Source organism: Apis dorsata, unplaced genomic scaffold, assembly GCF_000469605.1.
Source record: "Apis dorsata unplaced genomic scaffold, Apis dorsata 1.3 scaffold_99, whole genome shotgun sequence".
NCBI classification, from domain to species: domain Eukaryota; kingdom Metazoa; phylum Arthropoda; class Insecta; order Hymenoptera; family Apidae; genus Apis; species Apis dorsata.
The window spans coordinates 149,627-163,990 of NW_006263397.1; the positions used below are offsets into that span (position 1 = coordinate 149,627).

At 37.6% G+C, this 14,364-nt stretch overlaps 1 protein-coding gene across 1 annotated transcript in view; it reads right to left on the reverse strand.

Annotated features, from left to right (window-relative positions):
- LOC102670974 (protein pangolin, isoforms A/H/I/S-like) overlaps positions 1-14,364 on the reverse strand; it is a 38,219-nt gene that overhangs the window by 22,337 nt on the left and 1,518 nt on the right. The gene's annotated exons all lie outside the window — the stretch shown is intronic.

Below are 14,364 nucleotides of genomic sequence, written 5' to 3' on the forward strand. Positions count from 1 at the left end.
AGTTTCGAGAGCCGGAGACTAGCTGCTCTAAACAAAGAGCTTTACAGCCATATTTATAGTTGTCGTAAAACACTACGCAGATTGCTAACCTTCGTTCAACGGACGGTTTGCGCTCTCTCCCTTCTCGCTGTGCGCCTCGTTCCCAATCCTCCTTTCTTTATTCCTTTCTCGTTACTCCCCGCCTCCCCTCCCTTCCCCGCTCCCCAACACCCGACGATGTATCTTCACCTCTTCCCTTTCCTTCCTTCCTTCCTTCCTTCCTTCCAGCTTTCTCTTCCACGCCAAACCCTCTCTCTCTCTTTTTCTCTCTCTCCCTCTCTGTTCCTCTTGTTTTCGACCGCGTTTCGTCCCCTTCATCACCCCCGTTTATTCAATCTCGCTGTCCCCCTCCCCCCGTCCGCCATTTTGGTACCAACCTCTCCCTTCCTTCGATCGAGAATTAGAGAATTGTTTCGATTTTCTCGAATCTCAATGGTGGTTTCGAGTTCGGCGATTATGTCCTTAAAAATTTCTTCTGTTTCCCGGGAGAAGCTGTCCCCTTCCTCCCTCCCCTCTCTCTCTCTCTTCGCCAGTGTCGAGACAAGAGGTGGACGACGATCTCCTGGCGTTAATTGACTGGAGAGCCGTGTACGGTCGAGCGACTTTGTTTGACGAAAATCGTTTCGACAGAGTCTCGGAAACAGGCAGGACAAACCTGAATCGTAACCAAGAGAGGGCCCGAGAGGGAAACCGGTATTTTTGGTGGGCATGCCTTATTATCATACGCGCCTTTTGCTTTTTCATTCTTTCGCGGTGGCGCGATTTCTTCCCTTTTCTTTTCTTTTTTTTTTTCCTCTTCTGCTCCTCCCCTTCTCTTGCTCTTTTCTCCTCTCTCTTTTTTATACTTTTTCTCTTTTCTTCTCTCTCTCTCTCTCTTTCTCAAAAATACCAAAGAATAAAAAGTAACACGTGTCCACGTAATACGTTAATACGTTTATTAGGGTAATTAAAGGATCCGCGATGTTGTAAGAAAACGGTAAAAAGTGTCGTCGCCCGCATTGCCAAACGAATTTTACGACTGCGCACCGTTTATAGCCCGAGGGGGGAAACCGTCTCTTCCTCATAACGATCTCGATTTATCGCTGCATCATTGCCATTAAACGGAATTATTAATAATTCTACACGATTTTATGGGACGATCCTTTCGTCTTAAGGTGACACTCGCGAAAAATTAAATAAAAAATTATATACATATTCTACGTCTCAAAATAGACAGTAATCCAAAAGTTAAATCATAAACCAAATAATTACAATTAGATAAAGAAGAATCCTTGAAGAAGCGGTGTAAATAAACTACGATTATGTTGGTAGAAAATGTATTTCATTTCTGAAAAAAAAAAAAAAAAAATCAAAATCTTCGTACGTATTCCAAATCGAAAACGAAATGAATGCTCGAACAAGACTTAACTATCCTAAGTCGAAGCGTTTAACGTTTTCGTTGTAACGATCCACGCAGTTGGACACGTGGTTGGCCGGACCAGGAAACGCGGTCGCAGCCACGGTGTGTACACAATGAATGAATCTCTTCCTTTAAATAGCGTTAATGTTTACCCGTGATGCAACTAGGCAGCCACGTATTCTCGCGCTCGTAATAAGTTATTCAATTCCGACTATTATTAATCTTGTCAAGGAACACCGTTCTCGTGTAAACAACGCGCGTGCTGCGCGTCGCCGCGCGATAATACCCGCGATTCTAACGTTGTTAAACAATCATCTTCGGTTTCTCTCGCGTGAAAACGAGCCTATCACTTTTCTTCGCGTGATATTTTCATTCCCCATCGTCCATCATTTTTTTTCGCAACCTCGATTGCGTTTTAAAAATTACAGAGATTGGAGAGAACGCAAAAAATTTATCCATATTTCGAAGAGATTCTCCCCATTTATTTCCTCTTTTTTTGAAATGCAATAAAATATTAAACACCTGCAAATATAAAATATTCGTGTTATTTTATTCGTTACGACGTAAGTCAGTTTTTATTTACCTTATTCTCACAGATAGTTTCGAAATAACGATTCTCCAATTCCTAACTTCTTAACCAAAACCTTTACCACCGATGCAATTTTCGAAATCGGCATAATGTTAAAGAACACCTATCTAATAACACCTAAATAACACCTGTTGTTGTTACACTACGACTGGCAGTGTAAAAAATTCCAAAGAGCATGGTTCTTTTAAATCCTCTCTCTCGAGATTCCCAAGATCTGGCGAAGATCTATGAGAAACGGTTATCAGCGTTATCATCGATCAGAGCGATCAGAGTTATCCCTTCGAACCTTCGCTTGGGAGGGATTCCACGCGTCGCGTGGACAGTGTGCGTGAACGACGAAACGGCGGAGGAAATGTTTGTCCATTGCGATATCGCGGGGCCCTTATCGCGGTACGCGAATGTTCAACATGTTTGTCGACGCACTCCGGCCCCGTAGATAAGTCTGTTGACCGACTGCCTCTCTCTCTCGATGTAGGTGAGAACGATGCGTGGATTCGTTCGTCGGCGAGAGAAAATTGAAAACCTCGCGTTTCTTACACGAGAATGTTCCATTGGAAGATGAAAGATTGTTCTGTTAGGAGAAATAATTGCAGATTATCAAGGGATTTTTTTTTGTGGAATCGAAGAGAAATTTTTCATTAGGTGAAAAGAAGAAGAAACTTTGGAACGAAGATGTACGTGTTGATAACAATTTGTTGAGTGTGATGCGAAATGAACGAGGCTAAGATATGACAAATTGCTTGTTCATAATTGATCAAATACTGTTTTTTTCTTCTTCTTCTTCTTCTTTTTCTCTTTGCGTGACACATTGCGTGACAACGCGAATCCAAAGGATCCAGCACGTGGCCAGCACGTGTCGCAGGTCAGGGACCGGATCTTTCAACCGCCATCGGAAAGAGGGAGTTTATCGATCCCAGGGAGAAGTCAACCGCGACGATTCTACCGAAGGAAATCACTTTTCTGAACCAAACTTTTACTTCCAAAAGTAAAAAAAAAGAGATTTTAAACTTGTTCCACGCTACAATCGAACAAAACGATATTCGCGAGGGTAAAAAAGGGAACGAGAAAATGCTACATAAATTGAATTTATGCCTCGCTATAAACGTTTTAAAAAAATCCCCCAGAATCTCACGAATACGATCCCACGAACACCGGGTAAAAGGTAAGAGCAAACATATTTTCTGTGGGCCTTGTCTCGCCCCCCTCTAAATACGTTTTCTCCACACGTTTTCTCTTTTTCTCTCTCTCTCTCTCTCTCGTTCCTCGCCCCTTTTTCCAGGAAATACGTTTTTGAGGGAAATTTGTTTAACCGTTTATAAAGGAAGGTGCAAGCAGCCACCACCGCGGGGTGTAGTTCCCGAATCCATGGGGATGGGCCAGGTCTCCGGAACCAGGGATGGGGCCCCTCTTCTTCTTCTTAGGCAACCTCTTCGAATGCAAGAAGTCCGGCAGGTAGGCTCGTTAGCGAGCAGGTAGGTAGGTAGAGGCGAGTCAGGGTAGGTGTATAATGCTGACTGTAGTCGGTGTGCCTGTATCCACGTACCGGGTGTTCAGCCAGTCACAAAAGGAAATCTCGTCTCGATCTTCGAGAAGGATGGATGCGGGCCTCGAATCCACAGGGTTCTTACTGTTCGACTTGGGAAATAGCGTATGTTTCGTATATGTGTGTGTATATGTATGTGTGGATAGATCTGCCGGGTTTCGTTTTCCATTATTTGTTTGTTTTATTCCAAGTATTCGGGCGGCTTGTAGTTTCTCTACCATCGTATTTCAGGTGTACTACTACTAATGTTTTTGTCTCTTAATCGATGATTAAGTTCGAAGAATGTAATAATTTTATTGGAAAAATTTTTCCAGAATGCGTATCAAAAAAAAAAAAAAAAGGAAAAAAGATTTATTTATCTCAAACGGAATTTCTGGCAACGAGAATATCTTATGGAATTCTCTTCGAATTCCTCCTTTCTTCCTTCTGCGGCCACCATCCCGATAAAAGGGATACCGTCAATAACTCCGCGCCTTCTCCTATAATATTCCACCGGAAGTTCCGCTCGTCCCGTCGCCCTGCCGGAGCTATCTATATCCTCGAATATTACCCCGACACCCGGTATACCGGTGTAGAGCGTAAGAAATGGGTGGGTTAACTTCGAAGAGGAGGCGAAGTAAGAAGAGAAAAGGAAGCTGAAAGGGCGAGCGAGATTCGAGCGGGAGAGAGAGAGAGAGAGAGGGATAAAAGACAGGCGTGAAGAGGAGGAGAGAAAGAGAGAGAGAGACAGAGAGGAGAGAGAACTCGCTTGGGTGCCATGTGCATTGGTGAGCGGATACACATCGTCGCAAGGTTCGGAGGGAAGGTATTCGGGCAAGTTCAGGGTGATGCAGCACTGCTCCTCTCTCTCTCTCTCTCTCTCTCTTTCCCTTTCTTGCCTCCTTTTTCTTTTTCTCCCGTTCGTTCACTCACTAATTCTCCTATCGTGCGCATATTCGCCTCTCACAATCCTCTCTCTCTGTCCTTCTTCCTGACTAACCAACTCTTCTGTCAATTTCTGGCCCCCTCTCTCACTCTCTCTCTCTCTCTGTCTCGTCTCGTTTCCTCTCCTCTGGCGTGTACACGAGCGTGGTGTGTATAAAACACACGAGTGTACGTGTGTCGAATCCACCTCCTCCTCCTCCCCGACTCCTTGCCGGCCTGCCGGTATCAGGGCTGCTCGTTTCGTCTCGTTTCGTTTCGTTTCGTTTCGTTTCGTTTCGTTTCGTTTTTCGTCTCTGAGGATAAGCCTACGGTACGCTCGAGGCGATCTAGGCGCCCAACCGCCTACACGCGAACTCGTCAATTACTTCGCACAACGAGACACATCGTTTATGCTTCTCCCTTCTCGATCCCTTTCTCTCTCTCTCTCTCTTTCTACACGGTTCACACGTTCGCGCGCTCCGTCTCCCTCATCGTCGTTCACGCTTTCTCTCGTTCCTTCTCCTTCTCGCGCGGCCGGCTTGCATACGATATTTGCGGCGAAGGTGCAATCCGGAGGCAGTTTCCAAGTAGCGACAAAGTGTGTATCGCGGCGGCAGAGCGCGCTTTTGCGCGAGCACGGGCGTTAAAAAAATTGCGAGGGCTTCGGTTTGAATTTTATTTGTCCTCTTTCTTTTTTCTCTCTCTCTCTCTAAGCAAAATGGATTATTTCGAGTCGATCGTTAAGGAATAATTGAAAAATTATACATTATACGCGTTGAAAGAAAAGTGGTATTATTAGCAGTTTAAAATAGAAGAATTTATTATTAGCGGAGAATATAAAGGATGAGGTGAATTTTTGATGCAGTGATAATATTTTTAAACGTTCCTTCATCCCTATACATAATGTATATATTTCAGTGACACCGAACGCTATTGTATTGCGTTGCGTTGTCGAAATATATACGGGTTCCTGGAAGCAAAGTACGGGTCTACGGATATAATATAGTAGAGACCGTAAAATCAGTGAAATGTAATGTTGTATCGGATTCCAGAACTAGTGTTTCGACAGATTTATGATCAGATAAGGAGCTGGAACACTTGGGAAAACTTGGAAAAAAAGAAAGTCAATGCACGATCCTAAATAAATTTATAACGCTGGAATCCTGAGAATTTTGTCGTGTATTCTTTTCTGTCGAGTTTCATGATCAATCGAAGCGAACTAATAAAGCAACGTGTTACACGGATACGCTGTTAGAGAAATAAATCGAAACGCTGTAATAAGCAAGGAAAGAAAAGAAGCAAGAGAAATGAATAGAAATATTTTACACAATCGATTAAAAAATTTCTCTACAAAGTATTTTTAATTGTAACAAAAAAAAAAAAAAAAAAAGAAATAGCATAAGACTCATAAAGCCATTGTTACTTATCTGCGTAGCGTAGTATAGCGCGAGAAAACAATCAACTATGCTCTCTCTATCTGGCATCCAACAACAGGGCGACAAAGAACGAGAGATGTTGATAATGTTTATGCACGTGTCGTTATATGTCTACGGTAAACATTATTCTCTTATTTGAAAACAATAAATTCTATAAACTATATATAAGAGAAACTTCAATTTCAAATTCAAAAAAAAAAAGAGCTCCACCAAATTAACCTAATCAAATTAACGTTATTATTATTAATTAATTTTCTTATTAGCTTAATAAAAAAAAATTCGTCAAAAAAATTTGCAAAATAAAAAAATCAACTATGCTCTCTATCTGGCATCCAACAACAGGGCGACAAAAAACGAGAAATGTTGATAATGTTTATGCACGTTATATTTAAAAAAAAAAAAAAGAGCTCCACCAAATTAACCAGTTAATCAAATTAACGTTATTAATTAATTTTCTACTTATTAGCTTAACAAAAAAAAAAATTCGTTAAAAAAATTTCCAAAATAAAAAAATCAACTATGCTCTCTATCTGGCATCCAACAACAGGGCGACAAAGAACGAGAAATGTTGATAATGTTTATGCACGTTATATTCAAAAAAAAAAAAAAAGAACTCCACCAAATTAATCAGCTAATCAAATTAACGTTATTAATTAATTTTCCACTTATTAGCTTAATAAAAAAAAATTTGCAAAATAAAAAAAATTTCCACGCGATGACGATGATTTCTCTTTCTTTGCCGCGATCATTCTCTTTCCTAATCTCCCCGTGATGATTTTCTCCCACGATACCGCACGATTTCGACCGACGAGACAGCCCGCGCGGCGCGTCACGTCTCGCGATAATACACCGTATAAATATACGTACTTAGTCATTGTTATGTCCAACGAGGCATGGCTGATAATTAGCATTAGGCTGTTGCACCGTGCACGAGCTAAAAGAGAGAGAGAGAGAGAGAGAGAGAGAGAGAAAGAGAGGGGGGGAAGGAACGAGAGATCCGGCGAATCCGCGTAATCGCGGGGCCAAGATAACGGCGGAAGGTTTGTCAAGTCAATGTCCTGCGCGTGATAAAGACTCGCGACGAGTCTGTGAAAATTTTTTCCCTATAAATAACACACGGGGAGCGCGCGATTAAATTTTTCACGGGGAAAAATTCCAAGTATTTACATTGGAACGACCGTTAAACCGCGTGGAAGGTATTATTGAAAGGAAAAAAAAAAAAAAAAAAAAAAAAAAAAAAGGAAGGGGAGTAAAGTATTTAAAAATTCCGCTCGTGGATGGATTAAAAATGCAACGTTTCGCCCGCGTTTCGATCGCGTTTGTTACGTATTGTGTAAACCTGTCGCTGTTAATTGTAATTAAAATTGTCGCGTAATATTTTATGGAAATTTTTCACGATGGGACGGTGTTTCTTCATCTCCTACCCTCTTTTATTGCAATAAAACTTCCTATGGGTATAATTAAAGAAAAGAAAAAATTTTTTTTAATAGGATAAGGGAAGCGTATCTTATTTTTGAGATCTGGTAATAATCCATAAAGTCTTTAGTATTTTTTTTTTCAAAAAATCTTCTATACGAATAATTGCGACTTTTTAAATTTTAATTATTTTATTATATATATATATATATATATTTTTTTTTTTATCATGATAATTATCTTTTTGAAATACGCTTATTTAAAATGCCAAGATTAACAACTAAGATTTTCGATGCAATTTACTCGACCATTTTATCTTATAAATCCATTTTCAGAAAACTTCTGAATAGTAATTAATTCGAGAAGAGAAGGAAAAAGAAGAAGAAGAAGAAGAAGAAGAACAAGAAGAAAATTAATTACAAGAACTTTTCAAGAATTCTATTGGCTGAAAGGCCAAGTATTCGGCATACCGATATTGAGACGTTTGTCATTAAAATTCCGAGTAACGCGTGTACAAACGTTCTCATCGTGAAATTTTTATTTGTGTGCAATAATTTTTAAGGCATGGTTACGGCGTCGATCCGTATATATTGCCGAAAGTCGCAATTTTAAACACGTTCGTGCATTTCGAAATTACCAGGTAGCACGCACACTTAGACACAGGGAAGGTGAATAACTTAAAAAAGAAGGAAAGCAAGGGAAGGAAGATCGCATTCTTCTTTACATTTTCTCCCATTATATCGAGATACACATAGTTGAGTGTATCTCGAGCACGCAACTCTGCCAAATTATAACCAAAATTTTCGACCACCTTCCAATTGTTCTTGAGAGAAAGAGAGAGAGAAAGAGAAAAAATCATTAAATAATTCGATTCTCTGGTCGTATCTCGAAAATATCCTTCGATCGATATAAACGAGAAAAGAAAAGTTCAACGTCCTATCTTTTATAATGTCTTTAACGAGCATACAAAAATATACTCAGATCTTCTCGAAGGAAGATATTCAAGTATAAGCATATAACGACGTTTAATGAATGGAAGAAAAATGTCTGACGCATCACTTATCCAACACTATCACGAACACGTCTTTAAAAATATTAAGTTAAGTACCCAAAAAATTCTTTTCCAGTTTGATGGCCAATATTTGACAAGTGCAAATGTCGTTTACGTCTCTTATCTGATAGTTAACTTGTCTAATATTTCTGTACATCTTGAAACCAAGAGAAACCAGAGAAATTTTTATTCTTCTTACTCTTCTTATCACTATTCACGTCTATCGTTTTCAAAAAATTCAAATCCTCAAAATAATTCGATATTTTGCAATCATTTCCCCCTTAATGGCATCGTTGAATTATAAAGCATAATTAATACACATTATTCTTAAAATTTAATTCTCAAATCATTTCTGAAATCCATTTGCTTAAATCTTTTCAACCTAATTATTAAATTTCTAATTATTAACTTCTTGATCTTCCCTGTCCTTCGTCATAATTAAAACAGAAACTTAAAAAATAGAGTCAAAGTTTCTGAAGTTTGCAACGACATAATTAAAAGAAAAAAAAGATACAATAACATCAACGAGAGAAAAGAGAAACTTGCCGATAAAAACAATTTCGCGGCAAGCTTGGGAACATATAAAAAAAAAAAAAAAAAAAAAAAAAAACAACAACGGGAGAAAAGAGAAACTTGCCCATAAAAACAATTTCGCGGCAAGCTTGGGAACATAAAAAAAAAAAAAAAAAAAAAAAGAAAAAAAAGAAACGAAAGAAAAGGAAAATGAGGAGGAAGGAGGAGAGGTCCAGAGCGAAGTGTAATTGATGCCAAGATTAATCCCACCTCGGCCTCCCCTAGCCTTCCTCGAAGCACCATAATTAACCACTTAAGCGATTACGACGGATCCCGACGTAATATTTTGCACCCTCCCCCCTCCCTTCCCTCCCCCCTCCTCGTATATCGCGGGTGCAACGAATTTCTGATCCGGCCAGCGTTATTTGCACGTAATTGTACGTCACAGAAAGTGATTTTCGTGTCGTGGCACAAGGCTCGCCGCGCGCGTCGCTACCGTTCAGACAAGATAAATTACAATAATTTAACACTCCACGGATTCGTTTACACTCATGCGCGACCGACACTCTCTGTACCACGGATGGATCTTCTGCCGCTCGGTTTTGAGGGGGAAAGTTGAGGGCGTAGATTTCTTTTTTCTTTCTTTCTTTTAAAAAAATAGAATGTACAAAATTTTGAACAACATTAGAGGTTGTCCTGTTTTAACCTTTGGATTAAATTGGTAAGTCAAGTTTTGAAGAATTGAAACGATGTGAATCGTTGGTCTTCTTAATTTGATGATCGAAAAAAAAATAATAATAAATTTATTTTTATCTATTATTCTTGTATCAGCGAAAAAAGTAATTCTGTGTATTTTGAAACGTTTGAAAATTTTTTAAATACGAAATTAGCTAATTTAGGATTAGATAGGATGGGATGGAAAATTATATTGTGAAAGTGGAAGAGACGAGAGAAGTGCAGGAAAAAATTTTTGCCATTTTAAATCGTTATTTTTGAGAAAATCAAGATTGAGCAATATACGATGAAAAAGTAATTATACCGTATATCGTGTGACTGACGAATTTTCAAATCCAATTTTCCCAAAAATTAGTTTTTAAATTAAAAAAATTTTATCCTACCTTTTTCGCTTACTTTCACGCGTTAGAATCATCTACAAATAATTCATTCAGTAATTTGGAATTAACCAATTTTACTTGTACTTGAAAAATTTTCAAATAATTTAAATTTACTTTCATTCATGAAAAAAAAAAAAAAAAGAAATTCTATTCTCTTGAAATTATTTCTGTCACATTGTTGTCACGATATCTCGCGCATTTTAAAATCACAGAATGTCCCAACGTCTAATTCTCTAGCTCGTCAAACTTCATCCAAAGAACGAAAGCGATGACGATGAATCCATTCCGTTTAAGGAAGAAACAGTGTGAAATTCGTTTACAACATTCGGAAGGACATATTTGGTTAACGTTTGATGTATAGAGTATTTCATCGAGCAATAAATTGGATCGTGCTTTTATTGCAACGATTTATACCAACGTTCCAAGTAATTAGACTTTATTACTTGGCAGGGGAACCGCAGCGTGTAAATCAACCCGCGATTAAAATATTATTATACGTACAGCAGAGGAGGAGGCAACACTCCTGCAGAAGGCAATATTTGACAGCGAATAATTTTCATGAAAACTATCGATGCATCGTTGTATCGATACATCGAACCTGGTTAAACGCGGCCACAATAAATTATCTACCTGTGCAAGTGCATCCCGGCCTGGCGCGTAACAAACAAACGATTACCCAAGATCTGCGCGATAACTCGTCTTAAAGTGACAACTGACCATCGATAAACCTTGGATCAATATAATCGCACTCTCGCTCGATTATCCGTTATCGTGTCAAGATTATCTTGGAAACGGTTGGGCAATCGCTTAGGCAAACTTTGAAGAAATGAGAACCAATTTTTTTTTTTTTTTCTAATCATTTCTACCCGATTTAAAATTTAATTTGCCCCTAAGTGATTTAACTTATTTAGAATGAGAAGAAATTGAATGTAATATCGTTCCATGCACGCATAATTCATATTTGTTTTATTTTATATTTTTGTATTCGAATATAAATGAAAAAAGATAGGATGATACGGAGGTGTTGGTAACAAAATATTTGTACGAGAGAAAAACAATTATGGTTGCAATCGAATATATTTTAATAAAGGAAATAAAATGTTTATTATGACAAGTTTATATTTTGTAATAAAATATAATAGTCTCGATATTAATTTTATACGTAACTGCTACAAATTTTCTTATTTTTAATACCTATAATAATATATATATATAATATTTAAACGTGAAAAATATAATTTCTGTATATACTTGCAACATTTTCACGTTAATTTAACTCGAGAATTACGGTTAAATTAATTAATATAATTAAGAGACCAACGTATTTATATCACTCCAAAGTTATCTGCGAGATAATTAATGACCTGCAAAAGTTAAATACTTCAAAGGCAGTTAGCAAATAAATAAATTGCCGTCAACGCATACGACCACTTTTAATAATAATTTGAAACAGACGTTTATGATGCCACGACTGATAAAATAGATATATTTTTCCTCCGATTCACGAAGAAACACAACTTCTTTCGAAAAAGAAAAAGAAACAGAGAACGAAAGAAAGAAAGAGAAAACGAGAGAGAGAGATCGGGAGGAGGAGCAGAAGAAAAAGAAGAAGAAGAAGAAGAATTCGAAAAGATTGAAAGCAACACTTCTTCTATAATCCTTTGATCACGAGCACCATGTCTAGCATGGAAATGTCAGGTAAGTTGGCCGTTGGAATCGCAGGCGTAACTCGTTTAAAGTGTTTTGGCAACACGGTGACAGCTCGTACGGTGTCACACGACATCGATTTGTCAGTGACAAAGTCCGGCCAAGTAGGGACGAGTGAATCGGTAAAGAGGAAAAGGGAGTAAGAGAGAGTGAGAGAGACATCGCAGCGTTTCATTGTATATACCCGTTGCGCTAACGAGTTACAATTTGTTTCAAACCTGTCGCGAGAATAATAGCGTTCCGTAAACTTCGGTCAATTTCCCCCGGCAAATTGGGATTAACTTTGCCCGCGGTTTCTCGCCGAAAACCCTTTTCGCTTTTAACCAACGCCAATTCGATTTCGTTCACCCTCCAGCCCTCATCCCCCTCCCCTCTCCTTCCTTCCTCCTCCTCCTTCTCCTCCTCCTCTTCCCTCCCCCCCTCGTTCGCCTGCCGATTACTTTCGGTTCTTGCGATTACTCTTTGCTGCACCGTGTGATGTAGCGTGAAATATGAACAACAAAGCGTGCCACGGGAAGGGAAAAGAATATATATATATGTACATCAGGGAATAAAAAGGAACGTGAAAGTATGAATGTAGAATAGTAGAGGAGAGAAGTAATAAGATTCTGGAGATAAAAATGAATTTAAATCCTGAATGTTTTTAAGAAAATGTTTTCGATATTGCGTTCAATCTGTTAAAACAAGGAATTTTTGGAATTATTTTGTTTATTTGAGTTTATTTTATTCCGTTGTAACGATAAACCGGGTATATTTGTATAATCGTAATAATTGGATTATTATGGTAAAATCGAATTTTCGTTTCATTCTTTAACGAGCGTGATATTATAATTCTAATAGTTTGCGTCTTTTTCTATGTTATACGCGTTATGTACATTTTACGTATATCATATAGTTAGAATTGGTGTGTGGATATTTATTCATTTATACAAAATTTGAATGTATTATGGGATTAATTAAAAAATAAACCCCATTTTTTTAATACAAAAAATTTCATTTAATACTCGCGATGTAATTATAACGTACATCAGAGCCTGATAGTTTTATTGTAAACCCGTATTTCAAGTTTCACTTCGCTCAATTTAAGCACCTAAACTTCCTATTTTCATCGTGGATTCTAAAATAACACTATCTTTCTTTTACTTAAATTAAACGCAGTGGTGCGAGTATAAAATTTTAAAATTACAGGATTAACTTTTCTTATTGCCAATTTCAACCGAGAATCGAAATCAAGCTTAGTTACGTTATAAGTAAATCACGGAGAGTTTCAATGATTATTTCTCGACGAGTGAAACGTTAAAACAAAAAGTTCGGAATGATGACGACAAAGTTTGGAGGCCCACTGCGGACGTTTTAAAAGAGGAGGGGAAACAAAAGAGGGCGTTGTGTTTCTTAAACGTCGATAAACGGCTTCGAAATTTTCGGCGAGCGATACGAGGCGAGAGCACCGTGTTTATTGCCGTTTCCGTGAACCCGAACGTCGCCTTACTTGGAAGCGGCGGAAAGAAAACGGTACCGTATGTCTCTGTAAAAACAGCAACCACGGGGCCCGAGCTACTTTTTCTCGGAACGATCGACATTCGACGAAAAAACCGAAACGCTATTGCACAAAACCCACGTTTCGATAATTCACGAGGTACGATGTACATATATGTATAGGTTGCCGAGGCTCTCTTTCTCTCTCTCTCTCTTTCTCGTGAAAAACTATGAATGAAAAGGCGATAGTAATCGAGGATGAGAATATGTCGACAGGGGAACGAAACTTGAGAAACTGAATTGTGAATGGAATCGCGTGTTTCGATGCACGTGCATTCCCCATTGACGCGATTCTCCAAAATTTTCTTCGTCATCTTTCAATAAGCGAAGTTAAGTGTACTACTTTTTCAAACAGGATAGTAAGTTTTCTCAAATATTATAATTTTTATTTGGGATTTAAATTCAATGCACATATTAATAGTGTTAACATTTTTTTAGAACGAAAAAAAGATGATTCATTGTATAACATTTTATACATTAAATAACCTGACATCATTTCAGCTAAAATTTTGAACTTGAACTTTAATATTTATACTTTAATATTAATGAAATTTTTTTTTTAAAACTGTGGAATTAAAAAATATTTCATTGTAATGAGATAAAATTTGCGATACTTTCGGAAGGATTAATATAATTACGTCTTTCTAAATGAGAAAATATTTATATCAATTTCTTTGTTATTTAATAAAAAAAAAACTCACAAATAAATATAAGTATTAAATAACTTTGAAGTAAAAGAATTACATTTATAACAAATAAATTTCAACTTAAAATACCAAAACAACGATTATACAAATAAAATTTCTTCGATTCCTAATTTAACCAATGAAAAGTATTAAAAACTCTGCACTATTTTCATATTTCTATACTTATTCTATACATATATTTTGATAAATTCTAAATTATAGATTTCTTTCCAGATAAATTTTCTGGATTTTTAAAAAAAATTTCGTCGAAATTTATAATTTCTATTAAAACTAAAAAATTCGTCGCGTAATAACGAATAAATAAACCGATACCGGTGTTTCCGGTGGGAGCGCGGCAAACGGAAATCAGAAACGTGCGCGCGGCTTTTCGTTTTTAGTGAACGGGTGCAATAAACGATAATACGTGGTCT